Here is a 22,627-nt window from a genome sequence, read left to right as displayed (position 1 = left end):
TGCAGGTGGATTCTTTACCATCTGAGCCACCATAGAAGTCCATTGTATATTAAATGGGGTGTAGGGGTATTTGGTTTTCCAGCAATATTTGGTTGGCGACCTCTTATGCCCTCATGAGGAAAATATCTCAGGATCCCTACTGAGTTGGGATGACTTTTCTCAACTCAGTATTCCTCAGCCTTGGCACTATGGATATTTTACACTGGGTAATTCTTTGTCATGGTGGTTGTCTTGTGTATATTAAAATGTTTAGCAGCATCCCTGCCTTCTACCCTCTAAATGCCATTTCCTTGATGAGTTGTAACAACCAAAAATGTCTGCAGACATTACCAAATATTTTCAGGGGACACAAAATCACCCCTGATGGAGAATTGGTGTTCTAACTATATTATTTGCTTGGTTAATAGTAATAGTGTTTATGGAGCACTTACTAAATGCCAGTCACTGTAATAAGCACTTCACTTGCATTAATGAAATCAAATCTTATAAAATCTCACAGGGTAAATTCCATTATTAACTCTATTCTCCAGATAAAGAAACCGAGTCTGGAGCAAATGTGCTTAGATTACACAAGTTTTAAAAATTAGAGCCAGGATTTGAGCCAGAGGTTAGGATTTAGAGTTCATGCTCTTAGGCATGATGGCACAGCTGTGGTCCAGTGCTCATAAGAATAGGCTGTTACAGATTTAAAAGCCACTTCCTTTGCGTCCATTTAAATAAACTCTAACAATGAACGAAAGGATTAGGAAGGACCATTTATTGAACTCCTACAATGAGTGGGGCACTCATCTTGAGAGTTTCATGTAAGTCATTTCATTTAATCCTCACAATAGCCTGATGGAATAGATATTGCTATATTCATTTTTTTGTATAAAAGAATTTGGCACCAAAAAAGTAAGTAATTTTACCCAAGGTAAGAGCTAGTATAATAACTGGCAGTAACTGAATTTGATCCAGTGCCTGCCAAGTCCATGTCCCTTCTATTTTTTTCCTATTCTTTCCTTGACTTTTTAAAAAGATGGTGGGAGGGGCATTTTTTGGTTCTCCATATATATTTTCTGGTCCAGTCTCTCTTACTGTACAAATTCTACATTTGTAGCTGGTACTTGGAGATTCTGAGCTCTCACCTGTGGTGCGCTGTGTGAAGTCACTTCAGTCATGTCTGACCCTTTGTAACCTTATGGACTGTAGCCCACCAGGCTCCTCTGTCCACAGGATTCTCTAGACAAGAATAGTGGAGTGGGTTTCCATGCCCTTCTCCAGGGTATCTTCCCGACCCAGGGATTGAACCCACGTCTCTTATGTCTCCTGTGTTGGCAGGCGGGTTCTTTACCACTAGCCCCACCTCACAAGCCCAAGCTCTCATCTTTCCTTCCCCGAAGCCTTCTGACAGGTGTAGGCACACGTGAGTGGGCCACCCAAAGACTAGGTGTGAATCCTGGCTCTGCCATTTCTCTGCTACCTGACCTGGGGCCAATCATTTAACAACTGGGGGCCTCAGCTTCCTTATCTGTAAACATGGTGCTAATAATAATGCCCACTGCGCAGGGTGAAGATCAGAAATAATGTATCAAAACACTATTATTAGTTGGTACAATTTTGTTCCTTAAAATCACACTCAGGTTATGCATTTTGCCACTTTCTTTTTTTGTCCCTTCGTTTCAGAGCACTTACAATGTTTCCACCCCAGTCCCCGCTTACCCCATGAAGGGTATCCAGAAACCTCCTGTTTAGAAATTCAGTAAGATTCATCCTTGATTGAAATGAAGGAATCGCGGGAGAAGGCAGATCCTTTGAAGTCTTTGTTAGCTAAACATACTTCCGAAGACTAGTATCGGTACCCAGAATGGGGATATGAAGACAAGGAGAAAGGGACTTCACAGATGCTTTTGGATAAACCATATGAGAAAGATGATTACGAAAGACAGCATACCCTGATCTGTATCCACAGAGAGCAATACTAAGAGCTTCGTAAAAATTTTCATTTTTTAGTGAAAATTTTATTGTTTTTTTGGGGGTATAAGTGACATATAACATTATATTCAAGTGTACAACACACCTGTCTCTCACCATATCTGTCTCCACCTGACCTTGCGAGATGACCAGTATTCCCCATACATAATTATACAAATTGTTTTCCTTGGGGTAAGCACTTTAAAGGTCTTTCTTAGCAACTTTCAAACATGCAGTGCAGGACTGTTAATTATAGTCACCATGCTATACGTAGCATGTCTGTGACTTTTTAAATGCAATTTTTATTAATGATAGTCTTCTAAATAATTCTATTTAGAAGTATATAGCTCACTGATCCCTCTTCTCTTTTTAAAAAAATCATTTTTTATACAATTTTAAGGCTACATTCCGTTTACAGTTATTACAAAATTTTGACTTTATTCCCCATGTTGTACAGTGCTTCCTTCTAGCCTATCTTACACTCACGTTTGGTTTTATTATAGTTTTATAACAAACTTATTTATTTTACAGCAGGAAATTTATACCTTTCTGCCCCCTTTAAAAAAATTTGTTTTACCAAAGCCTAAATTATGAGTTAGATAGATGGGACTGATGTAGAACTTAAATTTTTATGGCCACCTTATGCGAAGAACTGACTCATTGGAAAAGACCCTGATGCCTGATGCTGGCAAAGATTGAAGGTGGGAGGAGAAGGGGACAACAGAGGATGAGATGGTTGGATGGCATCACCAACTCAATGGACATGAGTTTGAGTAAATTCCGGGAGTTGGTGATGGACAGGGAGGCTTGGCGTGCTGCTGTCCATGGGGTTACAAAGAGTCAGACACAACTGAGTGACTCAAATGAACTGAACTGACGCAAAGAACTCCTTGGAAAAGACCCTGATGCTGGGAAAAATTGAAGGCAGGAGGAGAGGGGGATGACAGAGGATGAGATGGTTGGATGGCATCACTGACTCAATGGACACGAGTTTGAATAAGCTCCAGGAGTTGGTGATAAACAGGGAAGCCTGGTGTGCAGAGCCCATGGGGTCACAGAGTCAGACACGACTAAGCGACTGAATTCAACAGATGTTTGAGCACACGCATGCACATACACACATACACATATACACACATTACCCTAAAATAGAGTGTTCCTATGACACCTTAATTGCACTCATCTCACACGCTAGTAAAGTAATGCTCAAAATTCTCCAAGCCAGGCTTCAGCAATTCATGAAACGTGAACTTCCAGATGTTTAAGCTCATTTTAGAAAAGGCAGAGATCAAATTGCCAACATCTGCTAGATCATCGAAAAAGCAAGAGAGTTCCAGAAAAACATCTATTTCTGCTTGGTTGACTATGCCAAAGCCTCTGACTGTGTGGATCACAATAAACTGTGGAAAATTCTGAAAGAGATGGGAATGCCAGACCACCTGACCTGCCTCCTGAGAAACCTGTATACAGGTCAGGAAGCAACAGTTAGAACTGGACATGGAACAACAGACTGGTTCCAAATAGGAAAAGGAGTATGTCAAAGCTGTATATTGTCACCCTGCTTATTTAACTTCTATGCAGAGTACATCATGAGAAACACTGGGCTGGAAGAAGCACAGCTGGAATCAAGATTGCCGGGAGAAATATCAATAACCTCAGATATGTAGATGACACCACCCTTATGGCAGAAAGTGAAGAGGAACTAAAAAGCCGCTTGATGAAAGTGAAAGAGGAGAGTGAAAAACTTGGCTTAAAGCTCAACATTCAGAAAATGAAGATCATGGCATCTGGTCCCATCACTTCATGAGAAATAGATGGAGAAAGAGTGGAAACAGTGTCAGACTTTATTTTTTTGGGCTCCAAAATCACTGCAGACGGTGACTGCAGCCATGAAATTAAAAGATACTTACTCCTTGGAAGGAAAGTTATGACCAACCTAGATAGCATATTCAAAAGCAGAGACATTACTTTTCCAACAAAAGTCCATCTAGTCAAGGCTATGTTTTTTCCTGTGGTCATGTATGGATGTGAAAGTTGGACTGTGAAGAAAGCTGAGCACCAAAGAATTGATGCTTTTGAACTGTGTTGTTGGAGAAGACTCTTGAGAGTCCCTTGGACTGCAAGGAGATCCAACCAGTCCATTCTAAAGGAGATCAGCCCTGGGTGTTCTTTGGAAGGACTGATGCTAAAGCTGAAACTCCAATACTTTGGCCACCTCATGCGAAGAGTTGACTCACTGAAAAAGACTCTGATGCTGGGAGGGATTGAGGGCAGGAGGAGAAGGGGACGACAGAGGTTGAGATGGCTGAATGGCATCACCGACTCGATGGACGTGGGTTTGGGTGAACTCTGGGAGTTGGTGATGGACAGGGAGGCCTAGCGTGCTGCGATTCATGGGGTTGCAAAGAGTCAGACACGACTGAGCGACTGAACTGAACTGAACTGATGACACCTTTTGGGCTTCCCTCATGGCTCAGACAGTAAAGAATCTGCCTGCAATGCAAGAGACCTGGGTTCGATACCCTGGAAAAGGGAATGGCTATCCATGCCAATATTCTTCCCTGGAGAATTCCATAATAAGTTGAAATGACATAAAGCAAAGAAATAGTTACATAATATATATATTATATATATATATACATGTATATATACATGTATACATACATGTATACATATATATACATATATATTATGTGTGTGTATATATATATATATATGCGAAAATCCTTTTTGGATTTCTTCTGGTTAGAGAAAACAAATACTAACGTAGATATTTTGTAAAAGCAGAGTTGCATAAAGCAAACTTTCCAAGAGTGAATGATACTTGTGTGTGTACAGTTGGGATGCAAGAAAGAACGTACAAGAAATATTGAGGAATGTAATTCTTTAGGACAATAGTGTATACTTCACAACTCATATATGCAGGGAGATATTAACAAAGTTCTCTTCTAAGTTAAACACCAACAGCAGAAAAACAATTCCTATGGTTCATTGGAATATGTAACGCATGTTCTCAACTCTGGATTGAGACCTTGCAAAGTGACCATTTCCTCAAGGGAGATGTCATTAAAAAAAAAAGTCGGTAGAGAAGGTGTTCATATCTAGTTGCCTTGCTGAGAATGTCAGTCACAGTCTAAAGAGATTCCAAAGGTAACATGATAATATGGCATGTCTACTCAAGGGCAACCAGTGGAAATGTTCTGAATCAAAAATAACTCAATGTTTGAGAATTCTGAGAGGACATCCAGTATATCTCCATCTAGAATAATTGGGAGGGAGGGATGTGTTAGTTTGTTTCGGAATTTCAAGAGATTAAATTTAGTACGTTATAAATTTATTGTTGGAAGTGTTAAATCTCATTAGTAATTGAATTTCACTGAAATAAAGACTTCAGGGAAAGCTGATATTTATCTATTTGGCAGAAATCAGTTAAATTCAATTAAGCATGATTTTTCAAAAAAATGTTTTTGCAGTCACTGTGTAGACCAAAACTAAAATTCAATTACATGTAGGTGATCATGCTATCACATTCTGGTTATCAGAAAACAGTCATCTTGAAATTCAACAATGGTATATTGGATATTTGCCATTTCAGCGAATACCATTGTAAGAGCAAAGACAGCTCATAGCCAAGAAGTTCATTCCTAAGCTTCTCTTTTGCTTTCACTCAATAAAGGGTATAATAAAACTTCATCCTAAGAAAGGAGCTTGCAAACTCCTTGCCTCATTACAACAGAATTTGACCTGAATATTCATTTTCGTAGTTAAAAAATGAAGATAGAATGACAAACAGAATTATTCCAATTATTGTTCACTGGAAATCACATGTGTTCATTCTACAATGAGGTGTGAAGAAACTTTATAAAGAAAACTTTGTAAAGAAGAAAAATGAAAAAAATCATATTAGGAAAGGAAAATGTTAATCTGAGGAGGAATGACAAAGGAAAAGGCAGTAACGGATGCATCATTTTTTCGGAGGTGCTTGATTTGGAATATAAGGTAGTGGGTTCAAATATGGAACCTGAGGTTTCTTCCTGGCAGTGATATGACAGTCATGTCAGCCATCCTCCTAAAACTGAACCATGTTGTGTTTTATAACCTGTGGGTGAAAAGAATAGATATCCTCCCTTAGCCTTTTAGCAGAGCCAAGACAAGCAGTGCAAGGGAGAGACAAGTCTCCAGGAAAGGAGTTACAAGAAGCTACTTCCCACTGTCACTCTGGGTCAGTGGAAATACACGTGCCCAGGACACGCGTAGGTGCTGCGGGCAAGTTGGAGGCATTAACCTTGGGTGCTGCTGAGTCCAGAACGCTTCAAAGGCAAGGGGCAGTGAGGGAACCAGAAGCCAATCAGAGTGAAGAGAGAGTGCATATAAAGACTAAGGGTTTGGGGCTCCTCTCTCTTGCTCCACTGTCTCTGTTCTAGTCAACACCTGCCAATCTGGGCAGGTATTTCTACAACTCCAAGAGGACAAAAGGAGTCAGGTGAGTCTGGGATCAACTAGACTTACATACATTTTGTCCCTCTGCAGTTGCTCTGTGAGATTTAAATTTGAATCATAAGGACCAGCCTTCCCAATGTATTCTACTTGTTTACTCTGAACCTGCTTAAAGGAGTCAGCCATTGACATGTGAGCCCACAAATGCACATTCAAGAAATGAGTAGAATACATGGCCGCCACTGCTTCCTTTCATTTTCTCTGCATCGGGAGAGGCTGGGATGACGCTCAGGCCTCCATTTGTCAGACGGGGCTGGCATGGTCTGCGGCCTATTTGGCAGGTACACTGTGATACTAAAAGAGGCTGCATTTGGAAGAAAGGCATGTTACGATTTGGTTCTAGGGTGGCAAACTTTGAATATATTGCTGCAGAATTCTTCTTTAGGAACTGCTTTCTTTTAAGTGTCAGAAAGTAGAAATACTAGTCTGGAGAAGAAATTCCAACTTCTTTTTTTATAATTGCTTAAAATATTTTTAGTCTAGTAGGCATTTTTATTTACTCAGTGATCAAATGTTCTGAAGTGATGAAAGGAGCCTGTAATATGGACTTTCAGGCATCAGTCACAAGACTCGGGTAGGGGAGGTTTTTTTTTAGCTAATTTTTACTGGAGATAGTTGCTTTCCAATGTTGTGTTATTTTCCGCTATACAGTGAAGTGAATGAGTTATGTGTATGCATATATCCCCTCTTTTTCAGATTTCCTTCCCATTTAGGTTACCACAGAGCGTTGAGTAGAGGTCCCTGTGCTATACAGCAGGCTTTCATTAGTTACTTTAAAAATAGTAGTATGTATATGTCAACCCCAATCTCCCAATTCATCTCACCCAGAAATTTCAACTTCTGAAAGACCTGTATCCCAGCTCTGAGCATTTTTTGATGCCCAGAGATCCTTTTGGAGTGATGCTTTGGTTAAGCGATGAGGCCAAGCATACCATTAGGATTAAGTATGAAAGTGATATTCAATGACCAGCTCTTGCTTTATTCTTTCCATGACATCTGCACAGAGGTTTATAACCCATTTTATTATATTTTGTCATTTCTTAAAAGACAGGCACATGGGGGAGAATCTCCAATGCCATTCTTTGCTAATCCCAATGTTAACCTAGTGATTTTACTCTGAGACTTCCAGTTTGAGTTAGATGACCCTCAATAATAACCTATCTAATAAAAACACAGTGTAAGATATTTATTGTTCATGTTAAGGACTAAGGCCATAAAATGCAATGCTTTGCTTTTAGTTTTAAAATAAAGATCAAAGGAAACTTATGGATGGTTTCAAATAGGATGGTATTACCTGAGCTGATGAATCAAAGTTGTTTGTGTCAATATTACCCTCTACCTCACAATCAATTTAAACCCTAATTTATTTACCTGTATATAAAAAGGATTGTAGCTCACTTAATACTAACAGGTGGTGTGGGTCTAGGAAAAGGAAAGATTAGTCATTTTCATTCTTATCATCTCGCGATTCCTTAATCTCATGATTAAAGGTGATCACTAAGGAAAAAAGTTCAAAGGAATGTTACAGTCCTCTTGAATTTAGGGTACAAGCCTAATGTGTGCCTTGGACTCCACTATGGGAATTTGACACTCTCAGTTGTTACTTCCAGAAAACTCTGGCAAATCTGGCTTATTAACTTTATCACCCAGGGAGACTGCAATAGAGGAATGACATCAGGGTGACTCTGTGCGGTTAGATGTAGGTCATTGTTAGATTCTTTGATTTGTAGGGGACAGTCAACAACTGTTTAATAAACCATTAGTAACCTGTTGTTATTATTATTACAGAAGTCCCCTTATCTGATTTTAGCCATCAAGGAGGAACAGGAGGACTCTGCTAAAAATGCTTCTTAAATGGCATCTGCATGGACTTTGTTTGGTTTTAAAGCTTCTCATTGCACTTTTGCATTCTGTGTTAACCCATAAATGCCTTAACTCATTTTATAAGCAGCCAGGAAATAAATCCTAAATAGTAAAAATTTTAAATTTAGCTAATGTGTATATTTTTATAAGCGCACATGTGTATATGGGTTTGTATGTATATGAACAAATACATTTATAGGTGGCTTTATATTGTTAATGATGTTTTCCTTAAGCAATACACACATACATATATATACATGTGTACATGCTCAGTTGCTAAGTTGTGTCTGACTCCTTGCAACCCCAGTGAACTGTAATGCACCAGGCTCCTCTGTCCATGAGGTTTTCCAGGCAAGCATACTGGAGTGGGTTGCCGTTCCCTTCACCAGGGACGCATATGTATGTATACATGTACCACTGTGAATTGGTATAAAGACTTTTATTTTGCAAAAGGCTTTTTATAGATGATCTTTTACTGAACTCCATAATTAACCTGTGCAAAGGTTAAATGACCTGCCCAATTTCACACTAAGAAAGCCAGGGCTAGCAAGGAAGTTTCCTGATTGCTGGCCAAGAGTTCTTTCCACTGGAACAGTTGTCACTGGTTATTGGGAAGCTGAGGGGAAGAAACTGATTTAACTTCTCTGAAGTTGAGAATTATTGATCATGACTGAAATATCATCAGTGCCGTGATTTTCCAAAGCCAGCTGATCTAAGACAGTCCTGTGTGTGAGCGAGTTATGTGAAGGGCCATGTATGATAACTTTGCTGTGTTCTGTCTATATTATGCAATGCTGCTCTAATTCTTTTATGTTAACTATCTTTTTATTAACTTTATTTTTGACAAACCATCACATAGCTGCTATTCATTACACTAGTAATGAAAATACTGATGCAAGGTATACAGAACTGGAACCTTGAATCATATGATGAAAGTCAATTTCCAATACTGTCCTTTAGTCAACAAAAAACTTTTACTAGAAATCAGAGATTATGGTATTACAAAATTGATACTTTTTGCAAGGTTAAAATTTGATTAACCATTTTTTTAGACATTCTCTTTGGAGTTACCCATTCATTTTAATTTATGGTTAAGCTTAATAGAGACAGGCAAATTGAAAGGTATTTAGTTTATTCAACCGGCCCTTGCTGGCAGAATTAGTCAAAGAAATGGGAAACTGCTACTTCATTATGAAAACAGCATACTCATAATCAAAACGAACCAAGTTGACATATATTCTCCCTTAGAATTCAAAATACTCTTAACATATAAGGAGCAGTCAAGAACTCCTTATAGTAACCTTGGCATGATAAGTATTCAGAAAGGTCAGCCTGACCCTTCAGACTTATTGTATGTAAAAATCTGTTCCTTCCATAATGTCCCAAGGGCAATTTTCACAATTGAAACAAGTTTCTTCTTATAAAACAAGGTAAAACCCTACATTCCCTGGGGTAAAAGTTAAGATGCTCTAACTTGCCTCCCCCCACCCCCGAAATTATTTTTTACAAAACAAACAAAACCCAATGGAGTGGCTTACATAGATAGAAATGTATTTCTCACATTACAGTCCTGCCGGTCCAGGTGGTGAAGGTCATTAAAATACACAGGTCTCTTCCTTCCTTTCTGCTGCATTGCCATTCCCTGATCTGCTCATCAGCGTTACCGAAAGCTGAGTCTCTACCACGTCTGTGCTACAGCCCATAGAAGAAGGGAATAGGAGAGAGTCCAGGGCAAGTGTCTTTAAGGAGCTGATCCAGAAATGAAAGATATCCTTCTACTCCTCTCTCATTGCCCAGAACTTTAGCACATGAACTTACTTAGCTTCAAGGGATGCTGGGAAATGTAGTCTGTAACTGGGAGACCATTCTTTTAAAAGATAGAGTGGAGGAGGAAGGGTGGAGGGGTGGATTCATCTATTAAAAGAAGGTGGAGAATAAAAGATAACTGGAGAGCATCTACCAGTATCTGTCATAGTCACTATATACAAAGTAAAATGCATAGTATCCACAAGGAACCATCAAAGGCATTCAAATAATTAAAAAATAAATTAATTCTGGTAGTGCTTGTGTTTTTTTGGGCTCCAAAATCACTGCAGATGGTGATTGCAGCCATGAAATTAAAAGACACTTACTTCTTGGAAGAAAAGATATGACCAACCTAGACAGCATATTAAAAAGCAGAGACATTACTTTGCCAACAAAGGTCCGTCTAGTCAAAGCTATGGTTTTTCCAGTGGTCATGTATGGATATGAGTTGGACTGTGAAGAAAGCTGAGCACCAAAGTATTCATGCTTTTGAACTGTGGTGTTGGAGAAGCACTCTCTTGAGAGTCCCTTGGACTGCAAGGAGATCCAACCAGTCTATCCTAAAGAAAATCAGTCTGAATGTTCATTGGAAAGACTGATGCTGAAGCTGAAGCTCCAATACTTGGCCATCTGATGCAAAGCACTGACTCATTGGAAAAGACCCTGATGCTAGGAAAGATTGAGGGCAGGAGGAGAAGTGGACAACAGAGGATGAGATGGTTGGATAGCATCACCGACACGATGGACATGAGTTTGAGTAGGCTCTGGGAGTTGGTGATGGACAGGGAACATGGTGTGCTGCAGTCCATGGGGTCACAAAGAGTCAGACACGACTGAGCGACTGAACTGAACTGAGTGCTTGTGTTATTTAAAAGTAGTGACTCTCAAGTTTTCTCAATCTAGTACAACTTCTTTGGTGTAAAATTTACCCGTCACTACCTTTTGAACAAAGATTTAGCTGTGTACATGGCTTTGTCTCTAATGAGAAGATATGAAGGTAGTTTCTAGTTTTTATTAATATATAACATAAGCATATTAGAGAGGTATGCCAATTTTTTGAACATTATTGAAGAATGAACTTTTCTAAGTTAACTTTCCAAATAATGGAAGCTCGCCATTTTTAATGTAAAACATATATGATTCTCTTTTGTGTATGTGTCTGAGTATGAATGTAAATATTTACTAAACTGAGGTAGTTTTCCATCTACTTCCTTAAGCCAGATAACAACTGAATGAATTTATCAGTTCAGTTCAGTTCAGTCGCTCAGTTGTGTCCGACTTTTTGCGACCCCATGAATCGCAGCACGCCAGGCCTCCCTGTCCGTCACCAACTCCCGGAGTTCACTCAAACTCATGTCCATTGAGTTGGTGATGCCATCCAGCCACCTCAGCCTCTGTTGTCCCCTTCTCCTCCTGCCCTCAATCTTTCCCAGCATCAGGGTCTTTTCAAATGAGTCAGCTCTTTGCATCAGGTGGCCAAAGTATTGGAGTTTCAGCTTCAACATCAGTCCTTCCAATGAACACCCAGGACTGATGTCCTTTAGGATGGACTGGTTGGATCTCCTTGCAGTCCAAGGGACTCTCAAGAGTCTTCTCCAACACCACAGTTCAAAAGCATCAATTCTTCAGCACTCAGCTTTCTTCACAGTCCAACTCTCACATCATACATGACCACTGGAAAAACCATAGCCTTGACTAGACGGACCTTTGTTGGGAAAGTAATATCTCTGCTTTTGAATATGCTGTCTAGGTTGGTTATACCTTCATGAAATGCCTATTTATTTGGCACCAATTATGTGCCAGTGATGACATCAGACTCTGCATAGTATTTCAGATTTAATCTTCCCAACAAGCCGGTGAGGTAGGACAGATTTTCCCTGTTTGGCATGTGAGGAAACTGAATCTCAGGGAGGTTAGGTAATGTGCTCAAGGTCACATCAAGAAGCCTCAAGTAAAACCCTGATCTCACTATTCCTTCTACAATACTTCTGTCAGTTTCCTTCATTCAACAAATATTTATCAAGGACCTTTCTCTCCATGCAGTATGCTCAATGTTTTTATCTTTTGCTCCTGTTTAACCGTATGACAATCGCATAAAGTAGATGCTGTTTTTCCACTTAAAGTTGATACATCTGTAGTTCAGACAAGTAAAATATCCAAATGGCAAAGAAATGGGTAGGCCAGGATTTACAACTAGATGGCCCTTTCTACTCAGAACCTGCCGTTCCTCTTATTGTATGGTCACTAAAGTCCCCAAAGCTTAGACACAGCACTGACCTGCTTTACCCTCCTGTTCTCTGTATTTCCCATCTACCGTCTCATACATCCTGTCGACTCTTCCAGAAACACCTCTCAGTCCAGCCCCCAGTCTAGATGAGCCATTATCACTTTGGGCCTGGAGCTGTTTCCTAACTGTTCCTTCTATGATCGAGTTATCTTTCTTCCAATCTCCACATTTTCGTGAGGTAGTTGGCCTCAAGTAAACAAAACAATCACAATTCTTTCATTCTTAAAATGTTGCTTTCTGGCTGGATCTCCATAGAATAATTTCTCAGTTTATTACTTTGGCATATGAAGCTCTTCTCAACTCAGCTGTGGCCTCATCTCTCATCACTCAGCTCCCGCCTAACCTAAATTCTATCCATACTTAGTGCTTTGCTAATCTCCAAACCCATCTGCTTTTTCATGCCTATGTACTTTTGTACAGGATGTTCTTGTGACCTAGAGTAGCCTTTACCATTTTTTTTTTTTTCTGCCGGAAAAGTTCTACATGGTAAAGATCCAAGTATGAAATTATGAAAGTAGCTCCCTAAATGAACTTGTCCCTCTTCCTTGCTCTCCCAGGACTCTCGTGTCTTAAGTGCTGTCGTATTTATGTATATACATGTCTGCCTCGGCCAGACTCTACTCTTCTTGACAGCCAGGACCACCTGGGCCTTGCACAATGTCTGGCACATAATAACCATTTAGCAAATGTTTGACTGGGGACAGTGGATGAAAGAGTCAGCTGCTAGACACAGCACAAAGGCAGCTGGGATACAGGGGTCATTTAATAACAAAACAATCAATGGCGTATTGAAAACTTACCCTAAACTCTGTTTCTTAGTACTATAAGGGGATCAGGAAAGAACAAAATAATCCTCACCTTTAACTCTTTGCCTTAGCTTAAAATTTAATTAAGCAGCTAAGACTGATGTATTGGAATTAGAGCTTTCATGTACCTTCTTAATTGTTACTGTTTTATTTCTGCTAGACTGTACAGTCCAAGCAGCTGGATTCTGTTTTCATCCTTGTATTCCCAGCTCTTGTCATTGTTCATATAGTGAGGATTCAAAAATCTCTGTTGAAATGTGAGTGAATAACAAGTTTTCAAAAATACACAGAATGACTATATTTAAAGTAGAAAGTAGCTTAGCCTCTGTAGACATTATTGGAGATGAGATGAAGATATAGGAACTGAGAGAAGCTTTGGGTCAATCTGAGACACAGGGAGGATGTAAAAAGATTGAGAAAGTGTTGAAGTCATGTCAAGGACATAGAAAAGTTATGAGAAAGTGCATTCTATTAATCATCAAGGCCACATAATACTGCCTAATAACTCCCAAGCTCAGTGTCTAATACGAGCACTTGTTTTCACACTTACGGGTCTGCTGATTGAGGCTGCATTAGTCAAGTAGCTCTGTGAAAGGCTGCAGGTCGCCTAAGTCAACTGGAGCTGCCGTTAGACCCGGGTCGGGTGCCATTGTGCTCCACACGTCCCCAGCCTTGTGTTATTTGTGTGTGTGCACGCTCAGTTCCTGAGTCGTGTCCTGCTCTGTGTGACCCCATGGACTTAGAGCCTGCCAGCCTCTTCTGTCCATGGGATTTTCCAGGGAGGAATACTGGAGTAGGTTGCCATTTCCTTCTCCAGGGCATCTTCCCAACCCAGGAATCAAACCCACATCTCTTGCACCTCCTGTATTGACAGACAGATTCTTTACCACTGTGCCATCCAGGAAGTGTTATCAGGGCAGGGTTTAAATGTAATTTGAGCATGAGAAGTACATGGATAATTGTGTCCAAAGGATGGGATTTTGCCAATTGATTCATTCATTGGCACAATGAACCCTCCCTTTACTAGAATCCACAAATGAACCCTCCCTTTGCTAGAATTATACATTTATATCCTTTGTCATATGATTTTGCAACACTTCACACCCTCAGTGATGTTGATACTGGCTGCGTGGTTTGCTTTGGCCGATGAAATGTGGGCAGAAGTCACGATTGGCCAGTTTGGGGCCAAGACCACGTGAGAAATTGTGCTTTCCCTGTATGACCTCTTGTGTTCCTGCCCTTTGCCACAGGAAGTACATGCCACAAATATCTGCTGGTCTAAGAATGATGAGGGATATATGATGTAAATTTGTTCCTGATCTAAAGCCTGGAGCCAGCAAACTTAGATGGAAGCAAATCTGCTTCTGCTGACCATCAGAGCAGTGAGTAAGAAAAATACATCTTTGAAGACTCTGGGTTTGCAGGAATAGCTGACCAGTACAGGTGTGGAAGTGGGCAAAGAGAGGAAGTATTCAGAATTTATTTTGGAAAGAAGACTAAGGATTCATTGAATGGAGGCAGGAAGAGGATGTGGGAATTGACAGGGTAAAGAGGCAACAAATGGAGAAGAGGGTCAAAGCTGACTGGTTGGTCAGTCCAGGTTAAAGTTGAGTGAGATCTTGAAATTACCCTGGAAACTGCAGTCTCCAAGGCAGGATTTGTCTGTAGAGTAGTTTTGTTTGGCCCTTTAGATTTTTAAAATTTTGAATTTGAATCTATTAGGTGGGTCATCTACTCTCCAGCTCCTTAGCTTCCCTACTTTTTCTTTTTGACACTCCATACCTTGGAATGGGCTTCGCTGGTAGCTCACTAGGTAAAGAATCTGCCTGCAGTGCAAGAGACCTAGTTTCAGTCCCTGGGTCAGGAAGATCCCCTGGAGAAGGAAATGGCAAACCACTCCAGTATTCTTGCCTGGAAAATCACATGGACAGAGAGCCTGGCAGGATACAGTCCATGGGGTCACAAGAGTCAGACACCACTTAGCAACTGAACCGTTGCCTTGCAATGCATTTGAGTTTATGTCCCCTATTAATCCCATCACCACTTATTGCCAGACACATTGATTTTAAGGTGAATATGAGATAATGTGAATTCTAATGATGAAAGCTGGTGTGAATTGAACACATTATGGGTTCATCCCTTTCCCTAAGTACTTTATATGTCTTCCCATTTCATGGGTTCCCATTTCATGGATAAGACAAAAGTGAGTTAAGTAATTTGCCTGAGGTCAACAGCTGCCAGTGGACAGTCCAGCATTTGAAACTTCCAGTTTATTGGTGGTTTAGTCGCTAAGTCGGGGAAGGCGATGGCACCCCACTCCAGTACTCTTGCCTGGAAAATCCCATGGATGGAGGAGCCTGGTAGGCTGCAGTCCATGGGGTCGCTAAGAGTCGGACACAACTGAGCGACTTCACTTTCACTTTTCACTTTGATGCATTGGAGAAGGAAATGGCAACCCACTCCAGTGTTCTTGCCTGGAGAATCCCAGGGACGGGGGAGCCTGGTGGGCTGCCGTCTATGGGGTCGCACAGAGTCGGACACGACTGAAGCGACTTAGCAGCAGCAGCAGCAGTCGCTAAGTTATGCCCAACCCTTATGATCTCATGGACTGTAGCCCTCCAGGCTCTCTGTCCATGGCATTTTCCAGGCAAGAACACTGGTGTGGTTTGCCATTTCCTTCTCCAGGGGATCTTCCCAATACAGGGATCAAACCCAGGTCTCTTGAACTGCAGGCAGAACCCAATTTATTGACCAGTTTCAACTAGGTCAGCCTAAAGATGAAACAGGACTTATTTTTGTTTAAACGCTTTCCTCAGTGTCTTATCTCGCAGCCCCCTTCCTTTCCTAGTTATAAATTCCTTAGCCATGTCTTGAACAGAATTATAACTTAAGTCACTTTTGGTGTTAAAAAATGAGTCAATTCACAGCTCCAGTCTTACCAGAGTAAGACTTTTCCTTCCCGGATCAACAGCTACATCTAGGATTCAAGAGACCTGAAGGGGGAAAGTTGTGATTTCTTCTCACTCCTTGCCCACTCCTGGCCTGGCACTGTGTGTGTATATTGGGGTTGGTAATTAGGGTCATGATCTGGTTCTCTCATTCTCTTTTCAAGGTGGATGAACTCTAGTGTTGAGGGAGGGTCAGGGAAAACAGGGGAAGAATGGCAGATGTCTCTTGACTCAGCTGCCCAGGTTGTTCTCTTTCTGTAGATTGTCTTTGCTTCTCTGGCCAACGCAACTGGCCTGCTGTACTATAGGTGTCCAAATATACAATAGGTGTCCAAATACTGGTTCTCTAGAAAGTCACATGTATGTGATATTTGGAATGGTCTTGGAGATATGCTGGAGACCTGGGTTTGATTCCTGGGTTGGGAAGAGCCCCTGGAGAAGGAAATGGCAAGCCACTCCAGTATTCTTTTTTTTAAAAAAAAAATTTATTTTAATTGGAGGCTAATTACTTTACAATATTGTAGTGGTTTTGCCATACATTGACATGAATCAGTCATGGGTGTACATGTGTCCCCCATCCTGAACCCCCCTCCCACCTCCCTCCCCATCCCATCCCTCAGGGTCATCCCAGTGCACCGGCCCTGAGTGCCCTGTCTCATGCATCGAACCTGGACTGGCGATCTATTTCACATATGGTAATATACATGTTTCAATGCTATTCTCTCAAATCATCCCACCCTTGCCTTCTTCCACAGAGTCCAAAAGTCTGTTCTTTATATCTGTGTCTCTTTTGCTGTCTTGCACATAGGGTCATTGTTACCATTTTTCTAAATTTCATATATATGCGTTAATAGACTGTATTGGTGTTTTTCTTTCTGACTTACTTCACTCTGTATAATAGGCTCCAGTTTCATCCACCTCATTAGAGCTGATTCAAATGCGTTATTTTTAATAGCTGAGTAATATTCCATTGTGTATATGTTCCGTATGTATATGTAGCTTTCTTATCCATTCATCTGCTGATGGACATCTAGGTTGCTTCCATGTCCTAGCTACTGTAAACAGTGCTGTGATGAACACTGAGGTACACATGTCTCTTTCAATTCTGGTTTCCTCAGTGTGTATGCCCAGCAGTGGGATTGCTGGGTTGTATGGCAGTTCTATTTCCAGTTTTTTAAGGAATCTCCACACTGTTCTCCATAGTGGCTGTACTAGTTTGCATTCCCACCAACAGTGTAAGAGGGTCCTCTTTTCTCCACACCCTCTCTAGCATTTATTGCTTGTAGATTTTTGGATAGCAGCCATCTGACTGGCATGAAATAGTACCTCATTGTGGTTTTGATTTGCATTTCTCTGATAATGAGTGATGTTAAGCATCTTTTCATGCATTTGTTAGCCATCTGTATGTCTTCTTTGGAGAAATGTCTGTTTTGTTCTTTGGCCCATTTTTTGATTGGGTCATTTATTTTTCTGGTATTGAGCTGCATGAGCTGCTTGTATATTTTTTGAGATTAATTCTTTGTCAGTTGCTTTGTTTGCTTTTATTTTCTCCCATTCTGAAGGCTGTCTTTTCACCTTGCTTATAGTTTCCTTCATTGTGCAAAAGCTTTTGAGTTTAATTAGGTCCCATTTGTTTATTTTTGCTTTTATTTCCATTACTCTGGGTCATAGAGTCAAAAAGGACCCTGCTGTGATTTATGTCAGAGAGTGTTTTGCCTGCATTTTCCTCTAGGAGCTTTATAGTTTCTGGTCTTACATTTAGATCTTTAATCCATTTTGAATTTATTTTTGTGTGTGGTGTTGAAAGTGTTCTAGTTTCATTCTTTTACAGGTAGTTGACCAGTTTTCCCAGCACCACTTGTTAAAGAGATTGTCTTTTCTCCATTGTATATTCTTGTCTCCTTTGTCAAAGATAAGGTGTCTATAGGCATCCTCCAATCATTAGGAGTAGCTCTCTTCTCACTTGTCTGTAGTATAATTAAGAGGTAGTAGGGTATAAAGTTTCCCTTAGGCCAACAGCTCAGAACCAGTACTCTCAGCTACCAATGTTATCTACTGACTGAGAGGTCACTTCAGTTCAGTTGCTCAGTCGTGTCGGACTCTTTGCGAGCCCTTGGACTGCAGCATGCCAGGCCTCCTTGTCCATCACCAACTCCCGGAGCAGAGGTAAGATCCATAATATTGACTTTTGTCTGCCTGGAACTAATAGTTGAAGGTAAGAGGAGGGATAGCTCTCCGAGGGAGAGACTACTGGGAGAAGAGTCTAGAGGCTAACACAATTGAGTAACTGAAGGATTTTGTTTCCTGAGCAGGGATCAAATTTCAGCCTCCTGCATTGGGAGCATGGAGTCATAGCCACTGGACATACCAGGGAAGTTGACAGATGACTTCATTATTTTCCTCTTTTCTTGTGTCTGCTAGGTGAGCATCATTTTTCTAAGGCTTTTGTTTGTTTGTTTTGAAGACCACTGTTTTTAATATATTTTCCCCTTGGTTTATTTATAGTGACAGTGCTGTCCTTAACTTAATGGTTATCTTTTATGTAACCATAGAGTCATAGGTGCTGAGCTCTGGTTGGGAACCAACTGTTCAGAAAGACCACTGTACGTTTTCTTAAACCAATTGTTATTTTTCTATGCTGCTTGAAGTCCATGAAAACTGCTTTTTTTTGTCCTTCTTTCCAGCCACTTATGTAGATGGGGACCTCTCAGTGTTTTAAAGCTTTTGAATTTAACTCTTTATTGATGCATTTTAAAATATATGTTAAAAAGTGCTTGCATCTTGATCCCCCTCTCAAGCATGTTTTCACTACTTCCTGGCATATCTCACACTTTTCCTTTTGGTTGTATAACTGATTTGCAAACTTTAGGAAACTGATTTTTGAGTATACTGTTGTGTGAATGGAGGAGATAACCCTTAACATTTCATTTGGCTCCTTATCTCTTTCCTTGTTCTTTGTGTTCATTTTCCTAATTCACTAACTTATAGTATGTTTCTTTCAAAGAGCATGTCATCCTAATACTATTTAAAAGGGTATGTTTAAAATAGTGTGCCCCCCATATTTACATACTGTTCTAAATTTACAGCAGTTTCCTAGAGACAGAGCTCATATCTCTTTCCAATCTTTTTTTTATTTTTTTTTCCGCAGAAAGAAGAGAGGGACTATATAATTCCAATTTTTTGTCTTTGATCAGTTACAATTAAATTTACACTTGTGGGCCTTTCAATTTAGATTTCAGGTCCTTTTGACTTCTTGGGCTGGTAGGGCTTACTCCTCCCTGGGAAGCTCCCCTTGGAATCTGGGTACCATGTCTTCCTCTTCATATTAAGATTTGTTGTTGTATTAAAACAACATCCATTTGTTTTTCTTCTCTCAGAGCTAGGCTTTTAGCCATTGATATTTACAGCTATTTCTTTTGTAATGCATGTTTCTGTCTATACTTTTTACATTGTGATTACTCTGTGAAGACTTTTCTTGAATATTTTCTCCCTGTCTCATTTGATTCATCTTTCTGTATTGTCTAATTGTCTCAGGTTGAGTTGCTCCTGTCCCAACACTAGTTCTTCCATTCATTTATTCCACAGATATTTATTGAATGCCTACTATATCCTCGACTGGAGAAGGAATTGGCAACCCACTCCAATATTCTTGCCTGGAAAGTCCCATGGACAGAGGAGCCTGGCAGGTTCCAGTCCATAGGGTCACAGACGGTTGGACACGACTGAGTGACTAACACTATATCCTTGACACTAATCAAGGATTTGGAGATACAAGGGCACAGATGGCAGGCAAGATCTCTGCCCTTATGGAGTTTTCATTTTAGTGTGGAAATCAAATGAATAATATGATTTCAAATAATGATATATGCTGTGAAGAAAATAAGGTAGCCTAATGAGGTGGAGAGCTAGATTTAGTTGAGTAGGTAAGCTCTTCTTTTTTGGAATTCTCATTCTTAATAGGATGATTAAGGCTCCTCTAGAAGGTGACTATGAGCTGAGACAAGATTGACATAAAGAACTGGGAAAAGAGAATTCCAGGCAGAGCGAACAGCAAGACTAAAGTCCTGGAGGTGAGAAAGAGCTGTTTGAGGAATATAGAGAAGGCCACTTTGGCTATAGCTGAGCTAAAGAGGATAACGTGGACAGGAGCTGATGGTGGCAGAGTGGTCAAGGGCCAGGGCACACGGGGTGCTGGCGTCCGCCTTACTGGAGGCCCCTGTGGAGTTACTTATAGAAGGTGACTTACAGAAGCCTTGGTACTGATTTTGAATTTTATTCTAAAGGTCACAGGAGCCCACCAGGTGATTTTAAGCCAGAAAAGGAGAAGATCTATGTTTAAGAAATGACTTTGGCTGGTGTGTTGAGAATAAGCTGTGAGAGGAGACACTGGAAGCAAGGGGATCAGTTGGAGGCTACTCTCTTTAGTTAGAAAGATGTTTTGATTTGTTAAATCCAAGTTACTCAGACTGACTTACAAAAGGACATGTTTCATTTCATATATAAAAAGTCCAGTAGCAGGGTGGACTCCAGGATTGGTTGTTTCAGCAACTCCATGACGTCATCAAGGAGACCCCTCTGCCACCCCTGGATTTTGTGTTATTCTCACGCTAGTCACAAAACAGTTGCTATAACTCTGAGAGTGATGCCCCCAAATCACCAAGTCCAGAGGTGGGAGAGAAGTTATTATATCATGTGGCAATCTCTTAGCAAGTGTCCTTCTAAATACGCCCCATATCTGTTTCTAAAACTGTATTTACTGTATTTGTTTGGGTGCGGCAGGCCTAGCTGCAGGCCTGCAGGATTTTTCGTTGTGGTGTGCGAACTCTTAGTTGCAGGATGTGGGGTCTAGCTCCCCGACCAGGGATGGGACCCGAGTCCCCTGCGTTGGGAGCATGGAGCCTTAGCTACTGGACCACCAGGGAAGTCCCTGCCCCAGTACCTCTTGGTCCAGGATCGGTTACTCCTGACCCCATCACTGACAGAACTTATGGACTTATTAGTATTTACTTGAGTGAATACTTCGAGGATGGAGTGGATAATAGGGAGCCCACTCCTATTGCTCTAGTCCAGATAGAAATAAATATTGAATGGCTAGCCTACTGTGTGTGGGCTTCCCCGGTGGCTCAGTGGTAAAAAATTCTCCTGCAATGCAGAAAACACAGGTTTGATCCCTGGGTCTGGAAGATTCCCTGGAGAAGGAAATGGCAACCCACTCCAGTATTCTTGCCTGGGAAATCCTATAGACAAAGGAGACTGGCAGGCTACAGTCCATGGGCTCGCAAAGAGTTGGATACGACTTAGGAACCAAACAACAACCCCAACAAGCCTACCATGTGTACATAGCAGGACCTCACACAGAAGTAATAAGCCAAAACCAAACAAAGTAATCTTCCTTCTTTAGACACTTCAACAACACTCCAGAAAATTTATTTTTCCAAATTGTGTTGTCCTGTTAGCCCATAACATAAGAAAAAGATATTCAACTAACTTTTCAAGTTTGCTTATAAAGAGAGGGAACATTTGCATAGCTCTCATATAACAGGTAATGTTCTGGAAAGTTTACAATGAGAACTGTGTTATACTTTACAAACATCTTACAAAATAAGTATTTCTAGATCGTTTATGCAAAACAAAAGACTTGGCCTAATTAAATTGATGAAAGTCACACAACAATTTTTGCCATTGTCCAAAGTCCATGTATATTCTATCATTTTAAGAATAAAATAAAATTATATGTATGGCTATAGTTGAATCTGCACATTTGAGCACTTTTAAAGGATTCTGAATCAATAGCTTGCCTAGATCTTGATAGCTGGATCTCATTTTTAGCTTCCAAGGGCTCACAGGCAATACGAAAAGCAATAATCTTCAAGTTTGAACAAATAAAGATCAAAAGTGGTAGATCACCTAGAAGCAGACTCCAGAGCCAGGTCTCTCTCTGTACTCACATGTAATAAAGACAGTGCCTAATTATTCGAAAAGTACTTCAGGAGGGTTGTTCTGTGGATGTTGAGATGCTAATGTTTTTGAAAATGGGTATTATGGAAGCAAAGTTGACAAAGATACAGACTCTTTCCACCTGAAGACAAGTTATTTATTCCACTCAGTTTGGGGTTTTTGTCTTTGTGTTTTTAACCTTTGACTCAGTGTCTACTCTGCACAGATATTGACCAAACCATAGCTGCTGGGATGTGAAATTAGGTGATTTAAAGATTCACTTCTGATTCCCAGGATTGCTTCAGGGCATACTGTGATGCGCTTTAGGGCGTAAAATGATCTCAGGCTGAGGCTAAGGGTGGAAAAAAAAATCTCTGCAGTAACAATAAATATTGCATGGTGGCTAGGTGGTTAGAAAATAACGTCCTTACACATTTTCTGAGAAGCCAGCTATACTTTTCATCAAATAAGTTATAAGGCAGGAAAGTAAACTATATCAACTGTTGGCTTATTACACATTGGAAACTCTC

General features: G+C 40.5%; 1 long non-coding RNA gene across 4 annotated transcripts in view; it reads right to left on the bottom strand.

Moving 5' to 3' along the window:
- Positions 1–10,056, bottom strand: part of LOC104973263 (uncharacterized) — a 29,253-nt gene extending 19,197 nt beyond the window's left edge. For 2 of the 4 annotated variants that reach the window (XR_809538.4, XR_003036924.2), the window contains exon 1: positions 9,852–10,056. This is a non-coding gene — a long non-coding RNA (uncharacterized lncRNA). The remainder of the gene's footprint in view (positions 1–9,851) is intronic. The other 2 variants (XR_809539.4, XR_009496261.1) reach the window with 1 other exon arrangement.
- Between the last annotated feature and the right edge of the window lie 12,571 nt (positions 10,057–22,627).

The sequence above is a fragment of the Bos taurus genome, chromosome 10 (genome assembly GCF_002263795.3).
Source record: "Bos taurus isolate L1 Dominette 01449 registration number 42190680 breed Hereford chromosome 10, ARS-UCD2.0, whole genome shotgun sequence".
Classification (NCBI taxonomy): domain Eukaryota; kingdom Metazoa; phylum Chordata; class Mammalia; order Artiodactyla; family Bovidae; genus Bos; species Bos taurus.
This window is presented reverse-complemented; position numbering and strand designations above follow the sequence as displayed.